Source organism: Rhineura floridana, chromosome 11 (genome assembly GCF_030035675.1).
Source record: "Rhineura floridana isolate rRhiFlo1 chromosome 11, rRhiFlo1.hap2, whole genome shotgun sequence".
Lineage (NCBI taxonomy): Eukaryota > Metazoa > Chordata > Lepidosauria > Squamata > Rhineuridae > Rhineura > Rhineura floridana.
In genome coordinates this window covers 46,656,750-46,670,595 of record NC_084490.1, presented here as the reverse complement: position 1 = coordinate 46,670,595, position 13,846 = coordinate 46,656,750, and positions in this window count along the sequence as shown.

Genomic DNA, 13,846 nt, shown 5'->3' with positions numbered 1-13,846 from the left:
CGTGTCAGATTCTGCTAATTCCTCCACCATCATCCAGAGAAGTATGTACTAGGGAGTAAGTCTCTATGTCTAAGGCAGAGGTGGTGAACCTGTGGCCCTCCAGATGTTGTTGGTCTCCAGCTTCCATCAGCCCCACCCAGTATGGCCAATAGTCAGGGATGATGAGAGCTGTAGGCCGGCGACATCTGGAGGGTTGGAACATCTGTCACATGCTTTACGATACACTGGGTTTGATTCAAACTCAGTTGCGTTTAGGTCCCATTGAAATAAATGTAAAAAGCTAGTTAAGACTTAAGTGAAGTCCTAGTGATTATAATGGGAAATAGGGAATTAAATACAAAAGTTGCACTTAGTTTCCTTTGAAATCATTGCGACTACACTCAGCTAGGAAAAAGGATTGGAAGGAAAGATCTGAATGAGCAGAAAGTATAATAAAGCAAGGTGTTAAAAGGTGACAGGGCAGGAATGGAACTTGTGGTCCTCAGATGCTACTTGACTAAAGCTCTCATCAACTCTGATGATTGTCCATGCTGGATGGAACTCATGGAAGCTGGAGTCCAACAAACATCTGGAGGGTCACAGTTCGCCTATCCCTGTAACAGAGGCATACCTGTTGTCAGGGGTTGTCTGGGTTAGGCAGACACCTGGACCTTATGCTAGAAATGAGCTTCATCCACTTCCTTTGCTTATGCTCCTAATAATAATAATTATAATAAATACTATCATTATTAATGTTTTCCTATACTCTCAAAACATTTCATATGTGTTGTTCTTATCCCAGCATTGTAAGGTCAGCCAATATTTTACCCATATTACAGATTCCTTCTAATGGCATAGTTCCTAATGTCCGCCCCACCCATTGCATTAAAGCAGGGGTGGGGAACCTTTTTCAGTCTGAGCACCACATTCTCTTTTAGGGAACCTTCTGTGGGCCACATGGCAGTAGCGGAGAAGTCTAGAAGCAAAACCGCTTAGAGGTTTTTGGTATATAAATTTTGTTTAAAATTTAAATAAATAAAAGCTGGTGGAGCAACAAATGTAAATTTTACCTTTGTACAATAGGTTAGTTTCTACATGCATTCATGCACATCTCTTTATCCTCCATCTAGGGATGTGCTAGAACAGTGATTCCCAACCTGGAGGCTGTGACCTCCAGGAGGGTCGCGAAGTAATCCAGAGGGGGCCGTGAACAATAAAGAAATTATTTATTTATTTATTTATTTATTTTTAAAAGTCTTCACTCCCTGGATGCTGTCTGCTCCCCACTGCTGCTGCAGATGGCACCTCCCCCTTGCTCCAAACAAGAGGGGAGGTCTTTTGCTGAAGTGCCAGAGCATCTTTCAGGTGCGCTAAGGGCAGGCATCTGCCTATAAAACATGTGGCAGATGGGGAAGGAGGCTGAAGGTGGAGCTACCAGGAAGAAGAGGGGATTATTATTACTGACTCCCATCCCCTCGTGCTGCTGCTGCTGCAGCACTTACACAGAACAAGATAAGAGGGCTTTTTGTGAACCAAAAAGAAGCAAGGCTGCAAGGAAAGGCTGCTTTCCTTCTTCCTTCCTAGCAGCCAGCCTGCCTGCCTTTCTTAGCTCCTGCTTTGCTGCCACCTCCTTTTAAAAATTATTCTTATTTGTGAGGCCACCCAGATCTTGCCTTTGGCCCAGACGGAGCCAAGGAGCAGTTAGAAAGCTCATGGCTTGCTTGCCCCCCATCTCTGAGGCTAAGTGTGTGTGCCAGCATCCCAACTTTCTTCCACCTACACTCTGTCACCCCAATCTTGTTGTACACCGCCCAGGGAGCCATTGGTTATGGGCGGTTTATAAATGAAACTAAATAAATAAATAAATAAAATCTCTCTCTCCAACATGCTGTGGCAGTTGAGGGCTTCCCCCCTCCCACGTGCCCAAATGCATGGACTCCTGCAGATGCTTGCAGGAGGGGCAGATGTGTTTGTGTGTGTGCATGCACTGATCTGTCTTCTGCTCAACTCTCATTCCCCAAGTGCAAACTAACCAAGTCATCCGTTCTGATGATCATGCCAAGGCCTAAAAGCACTAACCCCCCTCCTCAATCTATCCACCCTTTTGTCTTCACAATCTAGCACCCCCACCATTACCACATTGATGCTTCCTCTTATTATTATCTTTAAAAAAGCTCAGCAGGTTGGTTCAGTCTTGGTCTTGGGTCCACATACTGCAGCTGAAATATGTTTTATTTATTATTGCATTTATGTCCCACGTTCCTACAAGTTGCTCAAGGTGGTGCACATTAGTCCCCCCCCTTTCCAATTTATCCTTACACCAGTCTTGTGAGATAGATCAGGCTGAGAGACTGTGTCTTGCCCAAGGTCACCCAGTGGGCTTCAAGGCTGGGTGGGAATTTGGACTTGGATCTCAGTCCAACACTGTAACCCTCTGGTGTTGGGAGACAGGACTATACATCTTCAGACATGGGGGGAGGGTAGATACCAATTTGATTGGACCTTTGCATCAAGAAAAGAAAGCAACACCTCCCTGTTTGCAGGGAGCTTTTTATGGAAATGGATATTTGGAGATGTAATTTTGCCATGCACAATTTTTTCAATTAACAAAGAGTAAAATTACAATTAGCGTGGGGGGGGGGGTCACAAAAAAATTTGAGCTTACAAAGGGGGTCCTGTACTCATAAAGGTTGGGAACTACTGTGCTAGAATTCTGCCCAATTCAGTAATTGTGGATTGGATTTTTATGTAGTGATTTTCAATGGCTATTTGAAAACTGATTTTTTTTTTAAAAAAATCCACCTCTAAAATATTGATATTAAGAATGATAACTTTATCAATGTTTCCTTCCATTTATTTATATTTCTTTTCAAAATAACGATATTTTCTTTAAAATCTTCTTTAATATCAATATTGTTTGCAAAGGGGAAAACAACAGATCAGGAAAAACAGAGGTTAGCGGACAAAAAATGAACTTGAATTTATAGTGGCCTGTTAGGTTGACAGAATGCTTTCAAACTGGCACTGGCCAATAGGTCCCATTCCTACCATCATCCAAGCAGTCAAGAGGCATTATCAGAGTTTAAGGACATGTTCCAGCCAGGCAAAACCACTCAGACTATGAAGCAGAGCCAGTGAGAGCTGGTATGGACTGCAGAGATGATGAGTGGCTTAGGGAGAGTACCAAGAGCCAAATACAGAAGCCTAGAGGGCTACATTTGGTCCCCGGGCCTAAGGCTTCCCACCCCTGCTTTAGAGCAGCCAGAAGTGAAAGTGCCTTCAGAATTTTGGTGCCAAAGTGAAACCTCAGCAAGAAGAGGAGTGCCATTGAGGTGGAATTGGGAGGAGAGAGGCCAATTCAACTGGCTGATTATTTTGATGTCTAAGATATGGCCCCTTTTTGTGAAATGCTGAAGGTCTGGAACAAACCTTTTAGAAATAATCAATTTCTCTGGGCCCCTCTTGCTCGCTCGCTCTGCCAGGTCTAGACAGCCAGGATGAAAAAGATCGATTGTCATCTTTTCAATTATTCATTGATTTATTTCCTTTTCAGTTTGCTTGTTCTTAAAACAAGTCTGTTTGTGTGTAGGGAGGGGGGGAAGGAATGGGAGTTCGAAGCACACCCACCCAGAGACACACCTGTTTCCTAGTAATCGAGAAGCTTCCTCCAGGGATGACCTCCCCACACTAGTCAGCCTCCTCCCTACCCCCTCTCTCTAATTTATTCTCATTGTATGCTTTTCCCAGAGGTGGATACCTGATCTCCTTGGAAGCCCCAAGAAGAGCAAATGCCATACGTACCTGTTTCAACGTACTCCTAAAATTACAGGTACCAAATGTCAGAAGGAAAAAAAGACAAAAGCACCCTAATTTTCCAGGCCTGCTTCCCACTCACCAGGACTTCAAAGCAGAGCCTAGCGCTAGTCTGCATTACCTTGGCTGTTCCTTTCGTGAGTAACCAGTTTTGCTTACTAGTGCATGGAGTGACAAAGAGGTGCAAAGGGTGGAAGGGCTATAATTCATGTGAAAATGAGTGGCGGTGTCGATAGACACCTGTGCTTTATTCCCATATTTTATTTTCCATATGAAAAAATACTAAGCAGCTAGGCTGTCATTTCTCCTGGATCTGGTCGAACTTTGTGGTTTAGAAATGACCTACACTTTTAAATAAAGGGCTCGGTGGATAGGTGGAGCTAATGTTTTGTCACTGTTTCTTTAGATAAGAGAGAGACTAAGCTATGAATCAAGACAGCCCCTGGTTTGTATGTTCCTAGGTGGTTTCCGTGCAAGCCATGATTCTCTCATTCTCAGCCCACTGCACCTGCAATTTGGGGATAATAATATTCATCTGTCATATTGGGTTGTTGCAAGGATTGCAATAAAAATAATGTAGAAACAATCTGAACACTCAAAGCCTGATAGGAAAATGGGCATCATCATTATTTTGCTTGCTCCCCTGAAAAAAGTTCAAGGGAGGCAATAATAAATTTAAAAAGCAAATGTAAACTATTCTATTAAAAGCCAATTTAATGGGTTTCTTTAAAAACTTTAAAAATTATCGTAGATGATAACACCGCTCCTCCTTCACTGGAGATATTCTCAGACTCCAAACACCAATCTACGGGGTGAGCTTCATAGATTCAGTAACAGTTTCCATGGGGGAGAGAGGAGAGTCACCAAGAACACCTCTCCATGTGTCCTTGGGTGTCTTAAAGGTAGTGCATAGATGCTGTTGCTGAGAAGATGTTTGATCTTAGTGCAATGGGACATAAGCAGGGCTCTACACACTCTGTGCTAAAGGAAAGAGAGAGAGAGAAAAAATTCTACTTTAAAAATCCCTGCATTCCATGTATTAGGCAATTCTGCATGCATTTTTTCTCTTTCTGCTACTAATCAGGGGAAGGGCAAGGAGCTATGCTGAGCTTAGAAGTCCCAGCCTCTTTCCAACTGTGAATCCTGTTCAGCCCCCTTACCTCTGGCTTCTATGATTTCCACTAGGCATTGCCTACATACTTTCCAACCAACATTTGTGGACTTAGGCTAGAACCTTGTTAAAGATCGTAAATATGCACAGCCATGCTTAGAACATTTGAAAGATGCTTAGGCTTTGGCTTTGGCAAGCCTCCAACAGGACATTAACAGTTAATGTGTCTCTGTGCACCCTTGTTGAGTAAAGGTGACATATGGAAGAGTCAACAGTTTCTTATGTTACACTGCACACATTTGGGGGTAGGCCTATTAAACCCATGGCTCATGGCTACATATGGCACTGTGCACATGTAAAGGTGGTGCTGCAAAATCAATGAGTACACTGAGCATCTGGCAGGCTATTGTTACTGTTATTCGCGTCAGTCTTTCAAATAAACCCACAGAAGTTACTATACATGCAAAAACGTTTGCTAGTCTGCTAAGATGCTAATAGCCTGCAATTCCATGCTGGTGGCAGAGGTGGGAAGTCCCCTCCTCCACGGCCTGCATGGAAAGTTGGAAACACAGGCTGCTGGCCTCACAGGCTAGTAAAGAAAAAAAATTCCTACCAAATGGGCTGGTGAAGGAATGACAGATGACTCCATCCCCTCTCCGCTGACATCCCACTGCATGTCTGTGCTGGTTGTGGAGGAGGAAGCCCTTTGTTCATGGCTAGCACAGAAACCAAGTGGACTGGCAGAGGAGGAGGGGAGTGCTCTGTCCCGCTGGACCATTCACCTGCCTATATGGAATTCATGGTCACAGCCTATAGCCGTCAGACAAGTCGTTAAATCAGCCTTGTATTTAGATACCAGGGCAAGAGTATCTTGTTTTCTTTCCCAAGCTTTTAATTAACAACATTGTTCCTTTTATGTCTCTTTATGGCTCATGGTTTTAGTCGGCGTTGCTGTGTTGTTGTTCTCTGTTTCATGATTTTATGAATTTTATTCTAAGCTGCCTTGAAAATTATTTTATAAAGGGAAAATTGGGGTATACCTTTCTTCAATAACTAATAAATACTTGACTGGTATGCTGCATACAAACATCTGGCTGTATATTTAACAGCAGTGGGCGTTTCAGTTTGTAGGCCTTGCATAAAGTTTTATAGGTAAAAAGCAGAAAGCCCTGTCTTGTGCCCGGAAGACAACAGAAATCCAGTGAAGATGTTAGAATATGATTAGAATATTTTCTTTATATTTCTATGTCACTTAATCCCTTTGTGCACCATTTCTTTCCTCCCCAAAGATATACATTTATTATTAAATACAAAATCACACTTATACAACAACAAATACCAAACACACAAAGTGTTCAAAACAAAAAAGATAAAGTGAAAATAACATTAAAAAATAACATTAAAAAAAACTAACAAAAAATACAATACAGTACATTGTATTTCATCACACAGACCAATAACTTTAAACAAATAGCATTAATGTTTATATACTTCCCCCCAGTAATTCATCTTTACATTAAAGGAGATATAATCACAATCCTCCCAGTACAATTTGTGGCTGCACCCATTCCTGTATCTTATTAGCCCAATACATAACGAAAGGTTCCCATCTTTCGATATAATGATCATCTATTTGCCAACCTTCCCTTACTCTAACAATGTTGGTTAATTTCAACATGGAGACATTCTCCCATAGTTTTATAATCCAGTTAGCTTGAGTTGGGGGGTTTATTTTCTTCCAATTTAAGGTTATTGTGAGACAAGCAACTGTTAACAGGTAAGTTACTATTTCCATATCATCTGGTAATATCCAATCTATAATGTGTCCCAGAAGAACTATCAAAGGGTTGGTACTATCAAAGGTAGAGCATAACCTGTGATACATTCTATCTCTGCTAGTATTTTTCCCCACAATAACTATTTTCAAACAGGACCAAAAAATGTGCAGGATATCTATGTGCATGTTGCCACATCTCCATTTGTAATTTAAGGTTGCATATATATTTAAGTTGCAGGAAGCCAGATTTCAACTGGACATCAGGAAAAACTTCCTAACTGTTAGAGCCATACGACAATGGAACCAATTACCTAGAGAGGTAGTGGGCTCTCCGACACTGGAGGCATTCAAGAGGCAGCTGGACAGCCATCTGTCGAGAATGCTTTGATTTGGATTCCTGCATTGAGCAGGGGGTTGGACTTGATGGCTTTAGAGGCCCCTTCCAACTCTACTATTCTATGATTCTATATTTGATTCAACCTGGTTGGTGTAAGGTACCATCCAAAAAAAGAATTTTAAAAACATTTCCTTTAAGGTAACACTAATCATTTGATTTGGTATATTTTTCCATAACCAATTCTGGGTAGTTTCAGGAATGTGCTATCCCCGATTTCTTTCCCAGTTAGTCTGATAGTTATTTGTTGCTGTATTTAAGTTCATAAACATTTTTATACATCTTATTTAGTGGTTGATGTAATATATCCTTTGTTATTTGTAATATATCTTTTCTATTTTTTTTATATTCCTGTGTCACCTAATCTCTTTGTACACCATTTCTATCCTCCTTTTGCCCCCTCTGGAAAGGATTCTTTGTCAAGACTTTGATGAGCCTCTCCTGCTTCATTTATTTTGTGGTAAACATGGAATAACAGATAGAATGGTTGATTTCTGACCTGGGAGACTTGGGTTTAGTTCCCTGCTTATCCATCAGCCAGGAAAACAGTGCAGTCTTACTTGAGTTTACCTGGAAATATAGCCAGTTAAGTCCAATGAGGCCTAGTAGGCCTTCTTCTTTCTCTCTTGGCCTTAATTCTCCCCCTTCTGAAAATGGTTAGGAATGGTGTCCTACCTTTCAGGGTTGCTGTGAGGGAATGATAGCATTGCATTTTATGTGAAAGAAATATAGTATAAAAAATCTCTGTATGAGGTAAGCCTGTATGTATACAATGTAGAACTAGGCTGCTAGTGTGAGGTCGGAGGCAAGTAGCAGGCACAAAAAGCCTGTTTATATGCACTTTAAGCCTGGGATTAATTATCCCCTATAATGCTGTCAAAAGAAAATGTGCTGCCCTCCAGCCAGGAACACAGTATGATAGTACCTTCTGTTCTCCTCAAATCAGGAGGGTGCAAAGAAAGTGCTATCTTCTATAGTAATTCAGCAGCGTACCAACCAAAAGCTCTCTCTACCTGCATGATGCAACCTAATACATCACAAATATGAAGCAATTGAGGAATTTAGCACATATACATAAAAAGAGTAATTTTAGAATAAATGTATTATTACAGATAGCCTATTTGAATTGTCTGTCTGCTATTAGTGATGTTCTACCCTGTTTTAGAAGATCTTCAATTAGCTCCTATACTTTTTGGGGTCTTTTTCCTTACCTGGCTGCAGATGTTGCCTTCACATTTGCCAAGTTTCCAGCAGAGGGCTAGAAGCTTTTATTTTAAAAGATAATAATAGAGACAGATACTTTTGCAATGGGGAGTGATCAGATTCCAGGCTGGAAAACTAGATCCAGCCTTGCTGATAATTATATGAAAGGAATGCTGAATTGCCAAACAGTGGACTGACAGTGGCTATGGCATGATTGACAGCTGCCACTGTTGTCTGGGGAAAATGATTACAACAAAGAATACTGCATTGGCTTATTCTTCCTTCTCCTATCCCCATCACCCCTTCCAATTTTCTTTTCTGATGAAATTGTCCCTTGCAGTGAAATCAATATCAATTTTCTTTTGGAGATGGAGAGCTGTGAGTGACAGCAGATCTGTAGAGCGTCCACTGATTCCTTTTACACTCTCTCTGTTTTAAATGCATCTTTCAGATAACATTTTGCACACTTTACGGTCTTTTGTCTTCTCGACAGCCCTGCAAAGTAGGGTTTGGAAGAGAACAATGCCTAGGCTCATATCTCCAATCAGCCATAAAGATGATTTGTTATCTTTTGGCTGCAAGTAATCTAAGGATAACCCTGAGAAATAAGTAAACAAGATAAGAATTGTAAAGCACTCTGTGCCCAGATTTACAGATACGTGCTGTGAAAAAATATATATTCCTGTTTCACAGAACTAGAGAACTGAGGCCGGGGAAGCAGTGAGTTGCCAAAGAATATGGCATTATATTTATCCAGTGGCCTTCCATATCCCATCTCTTTATCCTCTGGGTGACAAATGTATGTGAGTGGTCAGAAGATAAAGAGATGGGATTCAGAAGGCCAATAGACTTAAGTCCTGTGTCATATTCTTTGGCAAGTCACTGCTATCCCAGCCTCAGTTCTCCAGTAGGAGTAACATTTTTCTCACAGCACATATCCGTGAACAACTGTGCTATATGAAGGTAGCAAAGAATCCAGCAGTTGTAGGGTTCTCCTTTCTACACATTTACCTGTGCAACCCAGCTTACGCAAAGAGAGAGATGTGGCAGGGTGGGGGGAAGGATCACAGATTGTCTTTGCATTGCAGCCACACAGGTTCTGCTTCTCCACTAGACCTGGCAGCATACGCCAGTAATTATGCACTGCCCTTGTATTATTATTATCATTGTGATATCCTCCTGGCATTTATGCTAGACACCCATCTCTGAATAAAAGTAGGGGCCTTTAAGAGGGGGAGAGGGGGGGGAGAGAGTCTCTCCCCAGCACATTAATCTATCATGAGCTAATGTGTTTTGCCCGCTCTATTCCTTTGTACTATCGCCAAGGAGTGCACGCACACACACACACACACACACACACGCACACACGCGCACACACTCACACTCTTGTTGCACTTCTGCCACTGATCTCTGATGGTTGGTTGGGCCTGAGCGAGTCAGCGAGAGAAAGAAAGAGACATTCTGACTGACACAGACAGACAGACGGAGGCAGAGGAACAAAGCTGAGACAACCATGGGAAATACACCATCTCAAGGCATGTCAATGTTCATCCATTCTTAAGTAGCAGGTATTTTTTTTATTGGTGTTTTTTTTTTTTTAATCCTTCCTTTCTCTTTCCCAAACCCCCACCGGTACTGTATGATGCTCTTGCCACTGTGGTTGTGCCGTTAGCTGATGGTGTTGGCATTTGCTTTGAAGCTAAAGATAGGAAATGGATATTATTATTATTATTATTATTATTATTATTATTATTATTATTATTTAAAAGGGGGTGTGGTGGGGTGAGAGAAACTCCCCCCTGCCCCTTGCGATGGGGAAGCAAGGTGGGATTCTGACTATCAAATCTGCCACTAAGGTGGGAACTGGGGTGTGGGGGAAGATCTTAAAATACAACATTGAGTGGTTGTGTGGGCACTGCTTTCTTTGGGTCTGTATATTTCCCCACCCTGTTGTTGTCAAGGCTGCTGAGCTCCAGAGAGATTAACTAGCTACTGAATCTGCTGCCCTAGAAGTATTGCTGAAAATAGAGGGGGAAAGGGAAAGAGGGTGGACAGACACATATTGATAGGTGGAAGAGCCTCTTTGTTATCTTAATTTTTTTCAGCCACCTGGTGTGAACAGATGCATAAGATTTGCCTGCTGATCTCTATTTATAAATGGTTGTGCTGCTGTTTTCCCAAAACCACCCCTTATTTTTTATTTCCCCTCCCCCCGGGAGATTAAGGTTGTTGCTGAGTGCTTTGTTAAGTAAGGAAAGCAGAAGGGTTGAGGGAAAGAAAGTAAGTGAGAGAGAAAAGAGAGAAAGAAAAGATGTGAAGGAGAGGGAATTGGTTGTTTCTCCCCCCCTCAATAGCTTGAGTGTGATCACAGAGAAGATTTCAGGTTGCATTGTCAACTTGGGGGGTTCTTTTCTTCCTTCTGAGCATCCACGCAGAACCAAAAGGAAAACAAACAGACGAAAAGGTACATCACAGATATGGGAGAGGGGACTGAAAATAATGCATTCCTTTCTCTCTCACACCTTTGTGATGCAGAATATAGGATGCTTATGTGTATGATGGATAGTTAAGAAGCACGTTTCCTGGGAGATTGTTCATATACACAAGACAGGTTGTGTGTGTGTGTGTGTGTACATGTATGTGGCTGAAACATCTAGGATAGGTGTGATTCTTTTTTCAGCCAGCAAGGTTCTCTCTCTCTCTTCACACTCACCAGTTACCATTTGCCAGCTTCTTTTTAGAGAAGAACTTGTGATTGGGTTATTTGTGCACTTGAGGTTCACAACAGTGCCTGGTAGAGAGAAGGCTTGCAACCAGAACCTTGTCTCTGAGGGGAGGAGTAAGACGATGGAGAGATGGTTGATGCTGGGGCCAGGGCTGGCCCAGACATAGAGGCAAACTACACAACTGCCTGGGGTGCCAGAATTCCAAGGGCATCTACCTTAGCTACACAAATGTCTTGGAGATGGAGCCTCTGCCTTTACGTTTGGAAGATGTGCACAAAAGCAGTTTAGCAGCTCTCCTGCTGGGTGAAACCCCCTGCATTTTGGGGGGCACAGGGCAAGAGTATTCAAATCTTCTCTGGTTTCCTCTTGGCCCAGATGAAGTTGTAAAAAGAAAGAAGTAACATTAAATATGAATAGGAGGAAAACAGTATGCCACTCAACTTTGGAATCATTTAATGAGCTATTGCTGTGCCACTTGTCATATGATACAACATTATAGGTTGTATTGAGTTAAGTCCTACTCAGACTTAGCTGAATACCACCCAATTGATTTCATTTATGAATCACTTTCTATGAAGCATCTTGAAGCGATTTCACAATACAATAAAACATATATAAAACAACTGCATATAAAAAACTATTACATATCTAAAAACAGTTAAAACAAATACATATTTCAACACAATTTCAAATCCAATTCAGATAATACAAATACAGAAGAAACATGTGCATGCAGACAATACAGGTAAGACATTTACCTGTTAGTGTATTTAATTCATTTGCAACAGAAAAAATTGGCCCTGGGGTAGTGGAGTGGTGGTGGTGGTAGGTTTCCAAAAAGCAGAGAGATTTGCTTACAAGCTTGAGGAGGCAACAACCCGTTGTGTTTCTTTCATGTGTTATCCTTGACAGAAGCAACAGAAGAATTGTTTTCTCTGGTCTGTGTGATCTGGCCTCCAAGGTGCAGTTGCCCATTTCCAAAACGTTCAGTGTTTTGCCCCCATCCTCACCTGTCTGTTTCCTCCTAGCTGCGATTGTCCTAATTGAATGCCTGCACTTGATCTACTGGCAGTGGAGAAGATTTTAAAATTTAAGTCTGTAATAAAAGTAGTAACAAAAAATATCTGAGGCTTTTGAGATTCTCTGATATCTGTTTTGGGGTGGGGCAAAGAAGGAGATTTCTAAGCAAAAATTTAACTTTGTAGAAGGTCTGCAACATTGTTGAATCCAAAAACAAAACAGATACATTGCTACGCTGAGAAAACTTGGATAACGCAAGCAACCAATGTCACTTGGAACTGCTTGGCTTGTGTAAGACAATAGAGAACTATTGGACTTTTTCTTTTGTTTAGAGTCAGACTATGCTGGGAAGGACAGGGTGACACAGGACAAGAAAGGAAGAGATTCAAGGGGTGTGCTGGTCAGGGAGGAGGTTGGGAGTTTAACAAAGTCAGCAGGGCAGAGATTAGACTTTCCAGAGAAAGACACACAATTTTTTCAAATGTTCCTTCCTTCAAAGTTGTTTTAAGTAGAGCAACAGGAAATACTACTTCACTCTGCATGTATATGATCTGTGAAATTCTGAAGTGAGGTGTTGCGATGTCCATCAGCATACACCACTTTTCCAATAGACGAGAAAAGCATAGCTAGGGGAAAGTCTCCCAGTATTTGCAAACCATGATAGCCAGCAGTGGAGCCTTCTACTTCAGGCTCCAAGTTACCCCCTACACAGCCAGAATCTATTGGATTGGGGAGGATATTTATGTGTATATATAAATAGCCAGTCCACAAAACTCTGTTTTTTTGTCATGCTAAAGCAGAAATGAGAAAAATTGGGGATGGAATACTGATTTTGGGAAGGGATAAAGAAACACAGATAGAGGAACAAATCTAGTTCTTGGGTTGGAGTGGTGGTGTGGAGTGATGCCCACATCCAGCTCAGGAACTGGCTTTGGCATAGGGCTAGATGGAGCGTGTGGCTCTGTGGCTGAGTGAAGCCGCAGAAAACCATGCCCCATTAGGCAGCCCAGCAACAGCGAGGCATAGCCTTCCTGTTCATGCTTGTTCTCAATAGTGGGATGGAAGATTTCCCCCTCCCCCAAAAAAGACTGCACCAAGGAATAGTAGAAGAAGAGTGAAGTAAATTAGCAGGAACGTTGGCAGAGGGCCAGCAGGGAGGGAGGGGGAGGAAACTGGAACTGAGGGGTTGTGATGGTAGGGGAGTGTGGGGAAAGCAGAGAGTGATGGGGTGAGAGAAACAAGGAGATGGAGTGAGGGCAATGGAAGAAGCAAGGCACTCCCTATCCGTTCTAAAACATCCTCCATCACACCGGTTGAATTTCATGTATAGTTAGTATTTATGATTCCATCTATTTCCAATGTTCAGGCTGTGAGTGCCATTGCTTATGTAGCCAAAACAGCACCACCCATGCACAAGAGGGAGGCAGCTGTAGAAGACCCCCAAGGTTTGCAGAAATACAAAGCATCTTTGGGGGAAAAAACTTAGGGGGGGAACTTGCCTCCAAAACATCAAAAAATCCAAGCTCATTGATAACTGAGCATGCTCCATGAGCATGGAATGCTGAATGATCTGAGATGGGGGGGGGAGGGAGAATGGAAAACTGGTGCGGGTAATGCAGTGAGGTATCTAGAGTCCTGTAAAGCAGCATTCCATGGTGCTAAATTTCAGGTCCCACTTATATTTACTGCTTCTAGAGGGATATATTCCCAGTTTCTTTTGGACTCAGATATCTTCACATGCTTTACCTCGGTATCCCTTACAATAACCCTAGTAGACCCATATTACAGATGGGGGAGGGACCGGAGCTGAGAGTGAGTGGCTT